The sequence below is a fragment of the Solea solea genome, chromosome 21 (assembly GCF_958295425.1).
Source record: "Solea solea chromosome 21, fSolSol10.1, whole genome shotgun sequence".
In the NCBI taxonomy this organism is placed as follows: domain Eukaryota; kingdom Metazoa; phylum Chordata; class Actinopteri; order Pleuronectiformes; family Soleidae; genus Solea; species Solea solea.
Genome location: NC_081154.1, coordinates 16,491,645 through 16,504,592, shown reverse-complemented (window position 1 = coordinate 16,504,592; position 12,948 = coordinate 16,491,645). Strand labels below are relative to the sequence as shown.

Here is a 12,948-nt window from a genome sequence, read left to right as displayed (position 1 = left end):
AAAAAAAGTTTTTTTACGATTTCGGGAATAACTTTTACACAGATAATCGTACCGCACTCAAAATTGGTGACAACAGTCAAAACACATGGTAGATGATGCGTGATCAATATGACGACAAATCGTTTAACGGTGTTGCCATGGCAACGACGCAAAGTCGGATTTTTGGGACAAAAAATCAAACTGCTACAACTTCGTGAATCCTGGTCCGATCTGAACCAAACTTGCTAGGATTGATGATAGTCCGGCCCTAAAGACGTCTATATGAAAATATTAAATTTCGAAAACAGCGCCCCCTGGTGACAGCAGACAATATGACAGCTTGTATTTCAATTATCTCCTCCTAGAGCTTTTGTGCGATCACCTTCAAACTTGGTGAGATCAATGTGGACGAGTTGAGCATCAAAAGTTATCAAAAGCTTTTTAAAATATTGTATGGCGTACGAGATAGGGGGCGCCAAAATTGGAGATAATAATAATTTTTCATAACAGACAATGAAACTCTTATAACTTCGTGATGGAAGGTCTGATCCCAACCAAACTTGCTATAGTTGATGCTGGTTAGTTGCTGAAGACGACTATGTTGCTGAAACGGTACATTTTGAAAACAGCGCCTCCTGGTGGTGGTAGAAAATTCTAAAAAAACAAACTGTTACAACTTTGCCAATCCTGGTCCGATCTGAACCAAACTTGCAAGGATTGATGACAGTCCGGCCCTGAACACGTCTATATGAAAATATTCATTTTCAAATACAGCGCCCCCTGGTGACAGCAGACAGAATTACGTTTATAGTTTTTGATGCTGCTCCAACAGGGATTGTTGTATCCACTTGAAACTTAGTATGTGGGACCCCAGACCCTTCTGGAACATGTCCGTAAAAGGTCACCTCCCTACAGGAAGTGGAACGCCCGAAACAGGAAGTAAAGTCTTACATTGTCCGATTGACACGAAACTAGATATGTGAGTTACCGGACCTTCCCTGAACATGTTTACGGAGACGCCGTTGACCGAACAGGAAGTCGGCCATTTTAAACAGGAAGTGCCTTCTAACTTTGCCGTACATTGTCCGATCTGCACAAAACCTTATATGTGACACCAGGGACCTGTCCTGAGCATGTCCGTAAAAGGTCACCTCCCTACAGGAAGTGGAACACCCGAAACAGGAAGTAAAGTCTTACATTGTCCGATTGACACAAAACTAGATATGTGAGTTACGGGACCTTTCCTGAACATGTTTCCAGAGACGAACAGGAAGTTGGCCATTTAAAACAGGAAGTGCCCTCTAACTTTGCCGTACGTTGTCCGATTTGCACGAAACCTTTTATGTGACACCAGGGACCTGTCCTGAGCATGTCTGCAAGAGATGACCTCCTAACAGGAAGTGGAATGTCCGAAACAGGAAGTAAACTCTAAGATTATCCGATCTGCACAAAACTTGATATGTAAGACAAGGGAAGTTCCCTGAACACGTTCACGGACACGCACTTGACCGAACAGGAAGTCTGCCATTTTAAACAGGAAGTGCCCTATAACTTTGCCATGCGTTGCCCGATCCCCCCCGAAATTTGGATCGACATGCGTGGGGACGCCGCTGAAAATAACTAGTACTGAAAATAACTAGTACTGAAAATAACTAGTACCGCGCGCGGTGAATGAACGGGTGAGAGCGCGAGGCACGCGGGGAGCCGTGGCACACGGCGACCCGCGTGGGTCGGCTCGAACCCGTTCAGAACCGCGCGCGGTACTAGTTATTTTCATTTTTATTCTTATTATTCCCCCAAATGAATTGCCTTTTTGAGGCCTTTCCCATACCCCAAAACTCACAGATTTTTGTGACCGCATCAATCCTGGTGTAAATTTACGTCTGAAAAAGGTTCGGGGAATGTACGTCAAAAATTGAATGTGGGAGGGGCCAAAACGTGCGAAGCGACCTGTCAAAATTCACCATGAACAACACAAATATCGCACATGCACGAAAATCGGTACACATGTGTAGTGGGTCAGGATGAAGAAAAAATTACATTATGACCATGATCCAAACCCAACAGGAAATCCGCCATCTTGGGTTGATTGGCCATTTTTTGGCGATTTTGGCGAATTCGCAGCAATGGTATTTGAACTAACTCCTCCTAGAGTTTTCGTGCGATCACCTTCAAACTTGGTAAGGTCCCTGTGGACCAGTTGAGGAGCTCACGGTATCAAATGTTTTTTCAAATGTCGCACGGCGCACGAGATAGGGGGCGGCAAAGTTCGTGATGATTCTGATGTTTCGCATCAGAAAAACAAAACTCTTATAACTTTGCGATGGAAGGTCCGATCCGAACCAAACTTGCTACCATTGATGATGGGCCATGGCTGAAGACGTCTATGAAAAAACGGTGAAGTTTGAAAACAGCGCCTCCTTGTGGTGAAAGAAAATACACAAAAAAAAAGTTTTTTTACGATTTCGGGAATAACTTTTACACAGTTAATCGTACCGCACTCAAAATTGGTGACAACAGTCAAAACACATGGTAGATGATGCGTGATCAATATGACGACAAATCGTTTAACGGTGTTGCCATGGCAACGACGCAAAGTCGGATTTTTGGGACAAAAAATCAAACTGCTACAACTTCGCGAATCCTGGTCCGATCTGAACCAAACTGGCTAGGATTGATGATAGTCCGGCCCTAAAGACGTCTATATGAAAATATTCAATTTCGAAAACAGCGCCCCCTGGGGACAGCAGACAATATGACAGCTTGTATTTCAATTATCTCCTCCTAGAGCTTTTGTGCGATCACCTTTAAACTTGGTGAGATCAATGTGGACGAGTTGAGCGTCAAAAGTTATCAAAAGCTTTTTAAAATATTGTATGGCGTACGAGATAGGGGGCGCCAAAATTGGAGATAATAATAATTTTTCATAACAGACAATGAAACTCTTATAACTTTGCGATGGAAGATCTGATCCCAACCAAACTTGCTATAGTTGATGATGGTTAGTTGCTGAAGACGACTGTATAGTTGAAACGGTACATTTTGAAAACAGCGCCTCCTGGTGGTGGTAGAAAATTCTAAAAAAACAAACTGTTACAACTTTGCCAATCCTGGTCCGATCTGAACCAAACTTGCAAGGATTGATGACAGTCCGGCCCTGAACACGTCTATATGAAAATATTCATTTTCAAATACAGTGCCCCCTGGTGACAGCAGACAGAATTACATTTATAGTTTTTGATGCTGCTCCAACAGGGATTGTTGTATCCACTTGAAACTTAGTATGTGGGACCCCAGACCCTTCCTCAACATGTCCGTAAAAGGTCACCTCCCTACAGGAAGTGGAACGCCCGAAACAGGAAGTAAAGTCTTACATTGTCCGCTTGACACGAAACTAGATATGTGAGTTACCGGACCTTCCCTGAACATGTTTCCCGGAGACGCCGTTGACCGAACAGGAAGTCGGCCATTTTAAACAGGAAGTGCCCTCTAACTTTGCCGTACGTTGTCCGATCTGCACAAAACCTTATATGTGACACCAGGGACCTGTCCTGAGCATGTCCGTGAAAGGTCACCTCCCTACAGGAAGTGGAACGCCCGAAACAGGAAGTAAAGTCTTACATTGTCCGATCTGAACAAAACTTGATATGTAAGACAAGGGAACTTCCCTGAACACGTTTACGGAGACAAACAGGAAGTTGGCGATTTTAAACAGGAAGTGCCCTCTAACTTTGCCGTACGTTGTCCGATTTGCACGAAACCTTTTATGTGACACCAGGGACCTGTCCTGAGCATGTCTGCAAGAGATGACCTCCCAACAGGAAGTGCAATGCCCGAAACAGGAAGTAAACTCTAAGATTATCCGATCTGCACAAAACTTGATATGTAAGACAAGGGAAGTTCCCTGAACACGTTTACGTACACGCACTTGACCGAAAAGGAAGTCTGCCATTTTAAACAGGAAGTGCCCTATAACTTTGTCATACGTTGCCCGATCCCCCTCGAAATTTGGAACGACATGCGCAGGGACGCCGCTGAAAATAACTAGTACTGAAAATAACTAGTACTGAAAATAACTAGTACCGCGCGCGGTGAATGAACGGGTGAGAGCGCGAGGCACGCGGGGAGCCGTGGCACACGGCGACCCGCGTGGGTCGGCTCGAACCCGTTCAGAACCGCGCGCGGTACTAGTTATTTTTTAGTTTAAAATGCCATTTATTCCTGCAGCAAATTAGCCTTTTTTAAATGTATCTTGACTGTGTCTATCATATCTCACTTATTATATTATTATCTGTGTGTTAGTCCAAGTTTAAGAATTTTGATTCAGTCCAGTTTCATGTATTCTAAAGTATCAGTTTGAGTAGTAATGTAGGGTTAACTATGAGCATCCAGTTTAACTTGTTTGACTGCAAAGTCAGAAAACCCTTGTGGTCACTTTGTCAATAAAGACACAGCTGCCCTCTATGGCTGAATGTAAGGTGCTGCTGGGATTTGAACCCAGGATCTCCTGTTTACAAGACAGGCACTTTGACCAGCTAAGCCACAGCACCTCCTGTTCACATAACTTGTTTAGTTTAAAATGCCATTTATTCCTGCAGCAAATCAGCATTTTGAATGGATCTTAACTATGTCTATTATATGTCTGGTTCTGATTGAATGTAAACATGCAGGAGTAAGTCGATTCCAAGTCCTACTATCTCTGTGTTAGTCCAAGTATGAGAACTTTGTTTCAATCCAGTTTCATGTATTGTAAAGTATCAGTTTGAGTAGTAATGTAGGGTTAACTATGAGCATCTAGTTTGACTGTTTGACTGCAAAGTCAGAAAACCCTTGTGATCACTTTGTCACTAAAGACACAGCTGCCCTCTATGGCTGAATGCAAGGTGCTGCTGGGATTTGAACCCAGGATCTCCTGTTTACAAGACAGGCACTTTGACCAGCTAAGCCACAGCACCTCCTGTTCACATAACTTGTTTAGTTTAAAATGCCATTTATTCCTGCAGCAAATCAGCATCTTAACTATGTCTATTATATCTCTGGTTCTGATTGAATGTAAACATGCAGGAGTAAGTCGATTCCAAGTCCTACTATCTCTGTGTTAGTCCAAGTTTGAGAACTTTGATTCAATCCAGTTTCATGTATTGTAAAGTATCAGTTTGAGTAGTAATGTAGGGTTAACTATGAGCATCTAGTTTGACTGTTTGACTGCAAAGTCAGAAAACCCTTGTGATCACTTTGTCACTAAAGACACAGCTGCCCTCTATGGCTGAATGCAAGGTGCTGCTGGGATTTGAACCCAGGATCTCCTGTTTACTAGACAGGCACTTTGACCAGCTAAGCCACAGCACCTCCTTTTCACATAACTTGTTTAGTTTAAAATGCCATTTATTCCTGCAGCAAATCAGCATTTTGAATGGTTCTTAACTATGTCTATTATATGTCTGGTTCTGATTGAATGTAAACATGCAGGAGTAAGTCGATTCCAAGTCCTATTATCTCTGTGTTAGTCGAAGTATAAGAATTTTGATTCAGTGCAGTTTCATGTATTGTAAAGTATCAGTTTGAGTAGTAATGTAGGGTTAACTATGAGCATCCAGTTTGACTGCAAAGTCAGAAAACCTTTGTGGTCACTTTGTCACTAAAGACACAGCTGTCATCTACGGCTGAATACAAGGCACTGCTGGGATTTGAGCCCAGGATCTCCTGTTTACGAGACAGGCACTTTGACCAGCTAAGCCACAGCGCCTCCTCTAAACATAGCTTGGTTGACTTGTTTAGTTTAAAATGCCATTTATTCCTGCAGCAAATTAGCCTTTTTTAAATGTATCTTGACTGTGTCTATCATATCTCACTTATTATATTATTATCTGTGTGTTAGTCCAAGTTTAAGAATTTTGATTCAGTCCAGTTTCATGTATTCTAAAGTATCAGTTTGAGTAGTAATGTAGGGTTAACTATGAGCATCCAGTTTAACTTGTTTGACTGCAAAGTCAGAAAACCCTTGTGGTCACTTTGTCAATAAAGACACAGCTGCCCTCTATGGCTGAATGTAAGGTGCTGCTGGGATTTGAACCCAGGATCTCCTGTTTACAAGACAGGCACTTTGACCAGCTAAGCCACAGCACCTCCTGTTCACATAACTTGTTTAGTTTAAAATGCCATTTATTCCTGCAGCAAATCAGCATTTTGAATGGATCTTAACTATGTCTATTATATGTCTGGTTCTGATTGAATGTAAACATGCAGGAGTAAGTCGATTCCAAGTCCTACTATCTCTGTGTTAGTCCAAGTATGAGAACTTTGTTTCAATCCAGTTTCATGTATTGTAAAGTATCAGTTTGAGTAGTAATGTAGGGTTAACTATGAGCATCTAGTTTGACTGTTTGACTGCAAAGTCAGAAAACCCTTGTGATCACTTTGTCACTAAAGACACAGCTGCCCTCTATGGCTGAATGCAAGGTGCTGCTGGGATTTGAACCCAGGATCTCCTGTTTACAAGACAGGCACTTTGACCAGCTAAGCCACAGCACCTCCTGTTCACATAACTTGTTTAGTTTAAAATGCCATTTATTCCTGCAGCAAATCAGCATCTTGAATGGATCTTAACTATGTCTATTATATCTCTGGTTCTGATTGAATGTAAACATGCAGGAGTAAGTCGATTCCAAGTCCTACTATCTCTGTGTTAGTCCAAGTTTGAGAACTTTGATTCAATCCAGTTTCATGTATTGTAAAGTATCAGTTTGAGTAGTAATGTAGGGTTAACTATGAGCATCTAGTTTGACTGTTTGACTGCAAAGTCAGAAAACCCTTGTGATCACTTTGTCACTAAAGACACAGCTGCCCTCTATGGCTGAATGCAAGGTGCTGCTGGGATTTGAACCCAGGATCTCCTGTTTACAAGACAGGTACTTTGACCAGCTTTGACCACCTCCTTTTCACGTAACTTGTTTAGTTTAAAATGCAATTTATTCCTGCAGCAAATCAGCATTTTGAATGGATCTTAACTATGTCTATTATATCTCTGGTTCTGATTGAATGTAAACATGCAGGAGTAAGTCGATTCCAAGTCCTATTATCTCTGTGTTAGTCCAAGTTTGACAACTTTGATTCAATCCTGTTTCATGTATTGTAAAGTGTCAGTTTGAGTAGTAATGTAGGGTTAACTATGAGCATCCAGTTTGACTTGTTTGAGTGCAAAGTCAGAAAAACCTTCTGTTCATGTCGTCACTAAAGACACAGCTGCCTTCTACACTGAATTCAAGGCGCTGCTGGGATTTGAACCCAGGATCTCCTGTTTACTAGACAGGCACTTTGAGCAGCTAAGCCACAGCACCTCCTTTTCACATAACTTGTTTAGTTTAAAATGCCATTTATTCCTGCAGCAAATCAGCATTTTGAATGGTTCGTAACTATGTCTATTATATCTCTGGTTCTGATTGAATGTAAACATGCAGGAGTAAGTCGATTCCAAGTCCTATTATCTCTGTGTTAGTCCGAGTTTGAGAACTTTGATTTGTGGTCACTTTGTCACTAAAGACACAGCTGTCATCTACGGCTGAATACAAGGCACTGCTGGGATTTGAGCCCAGGATCTCCTGTTTACGAGACAGGCACTTTGACCAGCTAAGCCACAGCGTCTCCTCTAAACATAGCTTGGTTGACTTGTTTAGTTTAAAATGCCATTTATTCCTGCAGCAAATTAGCCTTTTTTTAATGTATCTTGACTGTGTCTATCATATCTCACTTATTATATTATTATCTGTGTGTTAGTCCAAGTTTAAGAATTTTGATTCAGTCCAGTTTCATGTATTCTAAAGTATCAGTTTGAGTAGTAATGTAGGGTTAACTATGAGCATCCAGTTTAACTTGTTTGACTGCAAAGTCAGAAAACCCTTGTGGTCACTTTGTCAATAAAGACACAGCTGCCCTCTATGGCTGAATGTAAGGTGCTGCTGGGATTTGAACCCAGGATCTCCTGTTTACAAGACAGGCACTTTGACCAGCTAAGCCACAGCACCTCCTGTTCACATAACTTGTTTAGTTTAAAATGCCATTTATTCCTGCAGCAAATCAGCATTTTGAATGGATCTTAACTATGTCTATTATATGTCTGGTTCTGATTGAATGTAAACATGCAGGAGTAAGTCGATTCCAAGTCCTACTATCTCTGTGTTAGTCCAAGTATGAGAACTTTGTTTCAATCCAGTTTCATGTATTGTAAAGTATCAGTTTGAGTAGTAATGTAGGGTTAACTATGAGCATCTAGTTTGACTGTTTGACTGCAAAGTCAGAAAACCCTTGTGATCACTTTGTCACTAAAGACACAGCTGCCCTCTATGGCTGAATGCAAGGTGCTGCTGGGATTTGAACCCAGGATCTCATGTTTACAAGACAGGCACTTTGACCAGCTAAGCCACAGCGTCTCCTCTAAACATAGCTTGGTTGACTTGTTTAGTTTAAAATGCCATTTATTCCTGCAGCAAATTAGCCTTTTTTTAATGTATCTTGACTGTGTCTATCATATCTCACTTATTATATTATTATCTGTGTGTTAGTCCAAGTTTAAGAATTTTGATTCAGTCCAGTTTCATGTATTCTAAAGTATCAGTTTGAGTAGTAATGTAGGGTTAACTATGAGCATCCAGTTTAACTTGTTTGACTGCAAAGTCAGAAAACCCTTGTGGTCACTTTGTCAATAAAGACACAGCTGCCCTCTATGGCTGAATGTAAGGTGCTGCTGGGATTTGAACCCAGGATCTCCTGTTTACAAGACAGGCACTTTGACCAGCTAAGCCACAGCACCTCCTGTTCACATAACTTGTTTAGTTTAAAATGCCATTTATTCCTGCAGCAAATCAGCATCTTGAATGGATCTTAACTATGTCTATTATATCTCTGGTTCTGATTGAATGTAAACATGCAGGAGTAAGTCGATTCCAAGTCCTACTATCTCTGTGTTAGTCCAAGTTTGAGAACTTTGATTCAATCCAGTTTCATGTATTGTAAAGTATCAGTTTGAGTAGTAATGTAGGGTTAACTATGAGCATCTAGTTTGACTGTTTGACTGCAAAGTCAGAAAACCCTTGTGATCACTTTGTCACTAAAGACACAGCTGCCCTCTATGGCTGAATGCAAGGTGCTGCTGGGATTTGAACCCAGGATCTCCTGTTTACTAGACAGGCACTTTGACCAGCTAAGCCACAGCACCTCCTTTTCACATAACTTGTTTAGTTTAAAATGCCATTTATTCCTGCAGCAAATCAGCATTTTGAATGGTTCTTAACTATGTCTATTATATGTCTGGTTCTGATTGAATGTAAACATGCAGGAGTAAGTCGATTCCAAGTCCTATTATCTCTGTGTTAGTCGAAGTATAAGAATTTTGATTCAGTGCAGTTTCATGTATTGTAAAGTATCAGTTTGAGTAGTAATGTAGGGTTAACTATGAGCATCCAGTTTGACTGCAAAGTCAGAAAACCTTTGTGGTCACTTTGTCACTAAAGACACAGCTGTCATCTACGGCTGAATACAGGGCACTGCTGGGATTTGAGCCCAGGATCTCCTGTTTACGAGACAGGCACTTTGACCAGCTAAGCCACAGCGCCTCCTCTAAACATAGCTTGGTTGACTTGTTTAGTTTAAAATGCCATTTATTCCTGCAGCAAATTAGCCTTTTTTAAATGTATCTTGACTGTGTCTATCATATCTCACTTATTATATTATTATCTGTGTGTTAGTCCAAGTTTAAGAATTTTGATTCAGTCCAGTTTCATGTATTCTAAAGTATCAGTTTGAGTAGTAATGTAGGGTTAACTATGAGCATCCAGTTTAACTTGTTTGACTGCAAAGTCAGAAAACCCTTGTGGTCACTTTGTCAATAAAGACACAGCTGCCCTCTATGGCTGAATGTAAGGTGCTGCTGGGATTTGAACCCAGGATCTCCTGTTTACAAGACAGGCACTTTGACCAGCTAAGCCACAGCACCTCCTGTTCACATAACTTGTTTAGTTTAAAATGCCATTTATTCCTGCAGCAAATCAGCATTTTGAATGGATCTTAACTATGTCTATTATATGTCTGGTTCTGATTGAATGTAAACATGCAGGAGTAAGTCGATTCCAAGTCCTACTATCTCTGTGTTAGTCCAAGTATGAGAACTTTGTTTCAATCCAGTTTCATGTATTGTAAAGTATCAGTTTGAGTAGTAATGTAGGGTTAACTATGAGCATCTAGTTTGACTGTTTGACTGCAAAGTCAGAAAACCCTTGTGATCACTTTGTCACTAAAGACACAGCTGCCCTCTATGGCTGAATGCAAGGTGCTGCTGGGATTTGAACCCAGGATCTCATGTTTACAAGACAGGCACTTTGACCAGCTAAGCCACAGCACCTCCTGTTCACATAACTTGTTTAGTTTAAAATGCCATTTATTCCTGCAGCAAATCAGCATCTTGAATGGATCTTAACTATGTCTATTATATCTCTGGTTCTGATTGAATGTAAACATGCAGGAGTAAGTCGATTCCAAGTCCTACTATCTCTGTGTTAGTCCAAGTTTGAGAACTTTGATTCAATCCAGTTTCATGTATTGTAAAGTATCAGTTTGAGTAGTAATGTAGGGTTAACTATGAGCATCTAGTTTGACTGTTTGACTGCAAAGTCAGAAAACCCTTGTGATCACTTTGTCACTAAAGACACAGCTGCCCTCTATGGCTGAATGCAAGGTGCTGCTGGGATTTGAACCCAGGATCTCCTGTTTACAAGACAGGTACTTTGACCAGCTTTGACCACCTCCTTTTCACGTAACTTGTTTAGTTTAAAATGCCATTTATTCCTGCAGCAAATCAGCATTTTGAATGGATCTTAACTATGTCTATTATATCTCTGGTTCTGATTGAATGTAAACATGCAGGAGTAAGTCGATTCCAAGTCCTATTATCTCTGTGTTAGTCCAAGTTTGACAACTTTGATTCAATCCTGTTTCATGTATTGTAAAGTGTCAGTTTGAGTAGTAATGAAGGGTTAACTATGAGCATCCAGTTTGACTTGTTTGAGTGCAAAGTCAGAAAAACCTTCTGTTCATGTCGTCACTAAAGACACAGCTGCCTTCTACACTGAATTCAAGGCGCTGCTGGGATTTGAACCCAGGATCTCCTGTTTACTAGACAGGCACTTTGAGCAGCTAAGCCACAGCACCTCCTTTTCACATAACTTCTTTAGTTTAAAATGCCATTTATTCCTGCAGCAAATCAGCATTTTGAATGGTTCGTAACTATGTCTATTATATCTCTGGTTCTGATTGAATGTAAACATGCAGGAGTAAGTCGATTCCAAGTCCTATTATCTCTGTGTTAGTCCGAGTTTGAGAACTTTGATTTGTGGTCACTTTGTCACTAAAGACACAGCTGTCATCTACGGCTGAATACAAGGCACTGCTGGGATTTGAGCCCAGGATCTCCTGTTTACGAGACAGGCACTTTGACCAGCTAAGCCACAGCGTCTCCTCTAAACATAGCTTGGTTGACTTGTTTAGTTTAAAATGCCATTTATTCCTGCAGCAAACTAGCCTTTTTTTAATGTATCTTGACTGTGTCTATCATATCTCACTTATTATATTATTATCTGTGTGTTAGTCCAAGTTTAAGAATTTTGATTCAGTCCAGTTTCATGTATTGTAAAGTATCAGTTTGAGTAGTAATGTAGGGTTAACTATGAGCATCCAGTTGAACTTGTTTGACTGCAAAGTCAGAAAACCCTTGTGGTCACTTTGTCACTAAAGACACAGCTGCGCACGACAGCTGAATGGAAGGCGCTGCTGGGATTTGAACCCAGGATCTCCTGTTTACTAGACAGGCACTTTGACCAGCTAAGCCACAGCACCTCCTTTTCACATAACTTGTTTAGTTTAAAATGCCATTTATTCCTGCAGCAAATCAGCATTTTGAATGGTTCTTAACTATGTCTATTATATGTCTGGTTCTGATTGAATGTAAACATGCAGGAGTAAGTCGATTCCAAGTCCTACTATCTCTGTGTTAGTCCAAGTTCGAGAACTTTGATTCAATCCAGTTTCATGTATTGTAAAGTATCAGTTTGAGTAGTAATGTAGGGTTAACTATGAGCATCTAGTTTGACTGCAAAGTCAGAAAACCCTTGTGATCACTTTGTCACTAAAGACACAGCTGCCCTCTATGGCTGAATGCAAGGCGCTGCTGGGATTTGAACCCAGGATCTCCTGTTTACTAGACAGGCACTTTGAGCAGCTAAGCCACAGCACCTCCTTTTCACATAACTTGTTTAGTTTAAAATGCCATTTATTCCTGCAGCAAATCAGCATTTTGAATGGATCTTAACTATGTCTATTATATCTCTGGTTCTGATTGAATGTAAACATGCAGGAGTAAGTCGATTCCAAGTCCTACTATCTCTGTGTTAGTCCAAGTTTGAGAACTTTGATTCAATCCAGTTTCATGTATTGTAAAGTATCAGTTTGAGTAGTAATGTAGGGTTAACTATGAGCATCTAGTTTGACTGTTTGACTGCAAAGTCAGAAAACCCTTGTGATCACTTTGTCACTAAAGACACAGCTGCCCTCTATGGCTGAATGCAAGGTGCTGCTGGGATTTGAACCCAGGATCTCCTGTTTACAAGACAGGCACTTTGACCAGCTAAGCCACAGCACCTCCTGTTCACATAACTTCTTTAGTTTAAAATGCCATTTATTCCTGCAGCAAATCAGCATCTTGAATGGATCTTAACTATGTCTATTATATCTCTGGTTCTGATTGAATGTAAACATGCAGGAGTAAGTCGATTCCAAGTCCTACTATCTCTGTGTTAGTCCAAGTTTGAGAACTTTGATTCAATCCAGTTTCATGTATTGTAAAGTATCAGTTTGAGTAGTAATGTAGGGTTAACTATGAGCATCTAGTTTGACTGTTTGACTGCAAAGTCAGAAAACCCTTGT

General features: G+C 40.8%; 19 non-coding genes across 19 annotated transcripts; all 19 read right to left on the bottom strand.

Moving 5' to 3' along the window:
• Window positions 1–4,455: 4,455 nt before the first annotated feature.
• trnat-ugu (transfer RNA threonine (anticodon UGU)) lies at window positions 4,456–4,529 on the bottom strand. The gene has a single exon. It is a non-coding gene; the product is annotated as a tRNA-Thr (tRNA).
• Window positions 4,530–4,860: 331 nt separating this feature from the next.
• Window positions 4,861–4,934, bottom strand: trnat-ugu (transfer RNA threonine (anticodon UGU)). The gene has a single exon. It is a non-coding gene; the product is annotated as a tRNA-Thr (tRNA).
• A 320-nt stretch (window positions 4,935–5,254) lies between these two features.
• Window positions 5,255–5,328, bottom strand: trnat-agu (transfer RNA threonine (anticodon AGU)). The gene has a single exon. It is a non-coding gene; the product is annotated as a tRNA-Thr (tRNA).
• A 323-nt stretch (window positions 5,329–5,651) lies between these two features.
• On the bottom strand, window positions 5,652–5,725 carry trnat-cgu (transfer RNA threonine (anticodon CGU)). The gene has a single exon. It is a non-coding gene; the product is annotated as a tRNA-Thr (tRNA).
• Window positions 5,726–6,031: 306 nt separating this feature from the next.
• trnat-ugu (transfer RNA threonine (anticodon UGU)) lies at window positions 6,032–6,105 on the bottom strand. The gene has a single exon. It is a non-coding gene; the product is annotated as a tRNA-Thr (tRNA).
• A 331-nt stretch (window positions 6,106–6,436) lies between these two features.
• Window positions 6,437–6,510, bottom strand: trnat-ugu (transfer RNA threonine (anticodon UGU)). Its single transcript has one exon. It is a non-coding gene; the product is annotated as a tRNA-Thr (tRNA).
• Window positions 6,511–7,242: 732 nt separating this feature from the next.
• trnat-agu (transfer RNA threonine (anticodon AGU)) lies at window positions 7,243–7,316 on the bottom strand. Its single transcript has one exon. It is a non-coding gene; the product is annotated as a tRNA-Thr (tRNA).
• Window positions 7,317–7,546: 230 nt separating this feature from the next.
• On the bottom strand, window positions 7,547–7,620 carry trnat-cgu (transfer RNA threonine (anticodon CGU)). Its single transcript has one exon. It is a non-coding gene; the product is annotated as a tRNA-Thr (tRNA).
• A 306-nt stretch (window positions 7,621–7,926) lies between these two features.
• On the bottom strand, window positions 7,927–8,000 carry trnat-ugu (transfer RNA threonine (anticodon UGU)). The gene has a single exon. It is a non-coding gene; the product is annotated as a tRNA-Thr (tRNA).
• A 711-nt stretch (window positions 8,001–8,711) lies between these two features.
• Window positions 8,712–8,785, bottom strand: trnat-ugu (transfer RNA threonine (anticodon UGU)). Its single transcript has one exon. It is a non-coding gene; the product is annotated as a tRNA-Thr (tRNA).
• Window positions 8,786–9,116: 331 nt separating this feature from the next.
• trnat-agu (transfer RNA threonine (anticodon AGU)) lies at window positions 9,117–9,190 on the bottom strand. The gene has a single exon. It is a non-coding gene; the product is annotated as a tRNA-Thr (tRNA).
• Window positions 9,191–9,513: 323 nt separating this feature from the next.
• On the bottom strand, window positions 9,514–9,587 carry trnat-cgu (transfer RNA threonine (anticodon CGU)). The gene has a single exon. It is a non-coding gene; the product is annotated as a tRNA-Thr (tRNA).
• A 306-nt stretch (window positions 9,588–9,893) lies between these two features.
• trnat-ugu (transfer RNA threonine (anticodon UGU)) lies at window positions 9,894–9,967 on the bottom strand. Its single transcript has one exon. It is a non-coding gene; the product is annotated as a tRNA-Thr (tRNA).
• A 331-nt stretch (window positions 9,968–10,298) lies between these two features.
• trnat-ugu (transfer RNA threonine (anticodon UGU)) lies at window positions 10,299–10,372 on the bottom strand. Its single transcript has one exon. It is a non-coding gene; the product is annotated as a tRNA-Thr (tRNA).
• A 732-nt stretch (window positions 10,373–11,104) lies between these two features.
• On the bottom strand, window positions 11,105–11,178 carry trnat-agu (transfer RNA threonine (anticodon AGU)). Its single transcript has one exon. It is a non-coding gene; the product is annotated as a tRNA-Thr (tRNA).
• A 230-nt stretch (window positions 11,179–11,408) lies between these two features.
• Window positions 11,409–11,482, bottom strand: trnat-cgu (transfer RNA threonine (anticodon CGU)). Its single transcript has one exon. It is a non-coding gene; the product is annotated as a tRNA-Thr (tRNA).
• A 306-nt stretch (window positions 11,483–11,788) lies between these two features.
• trnat-agu (transfer RNA threonine (anticodon AGU)) lies at window positions 11,789–11,862 on the bottom strand. Its single transcript has one exon. It is a non-coding gene; the product is annotated as a tRNA-Thr (tRNA).
• A 323-nt stretch (window positions 11,863–12,185) lies between these two features.
• Window positions 12,186–12,259, bottom strand: trnat-agu (transfer RNA threonine (anticodon AGU)). Its single transcript has one exon. It is a non-coding gene; the product is annotated as a tRNA-Thr (tRNA).
• A 331-nt stretch (window positions 12,260–12,590) lies between these two features.
• On the bottom strand, window positions 12,591–12,664 carry trnat-ugu (transfer RNA threonine (anticodon UGU)). Its single transcript has one exon. It is a non-coding gene; the product is annotated as a tRNA-Thr (tRNA).
• Window positions 12,665–12,948: the final 284 nt, after the last annotated feature.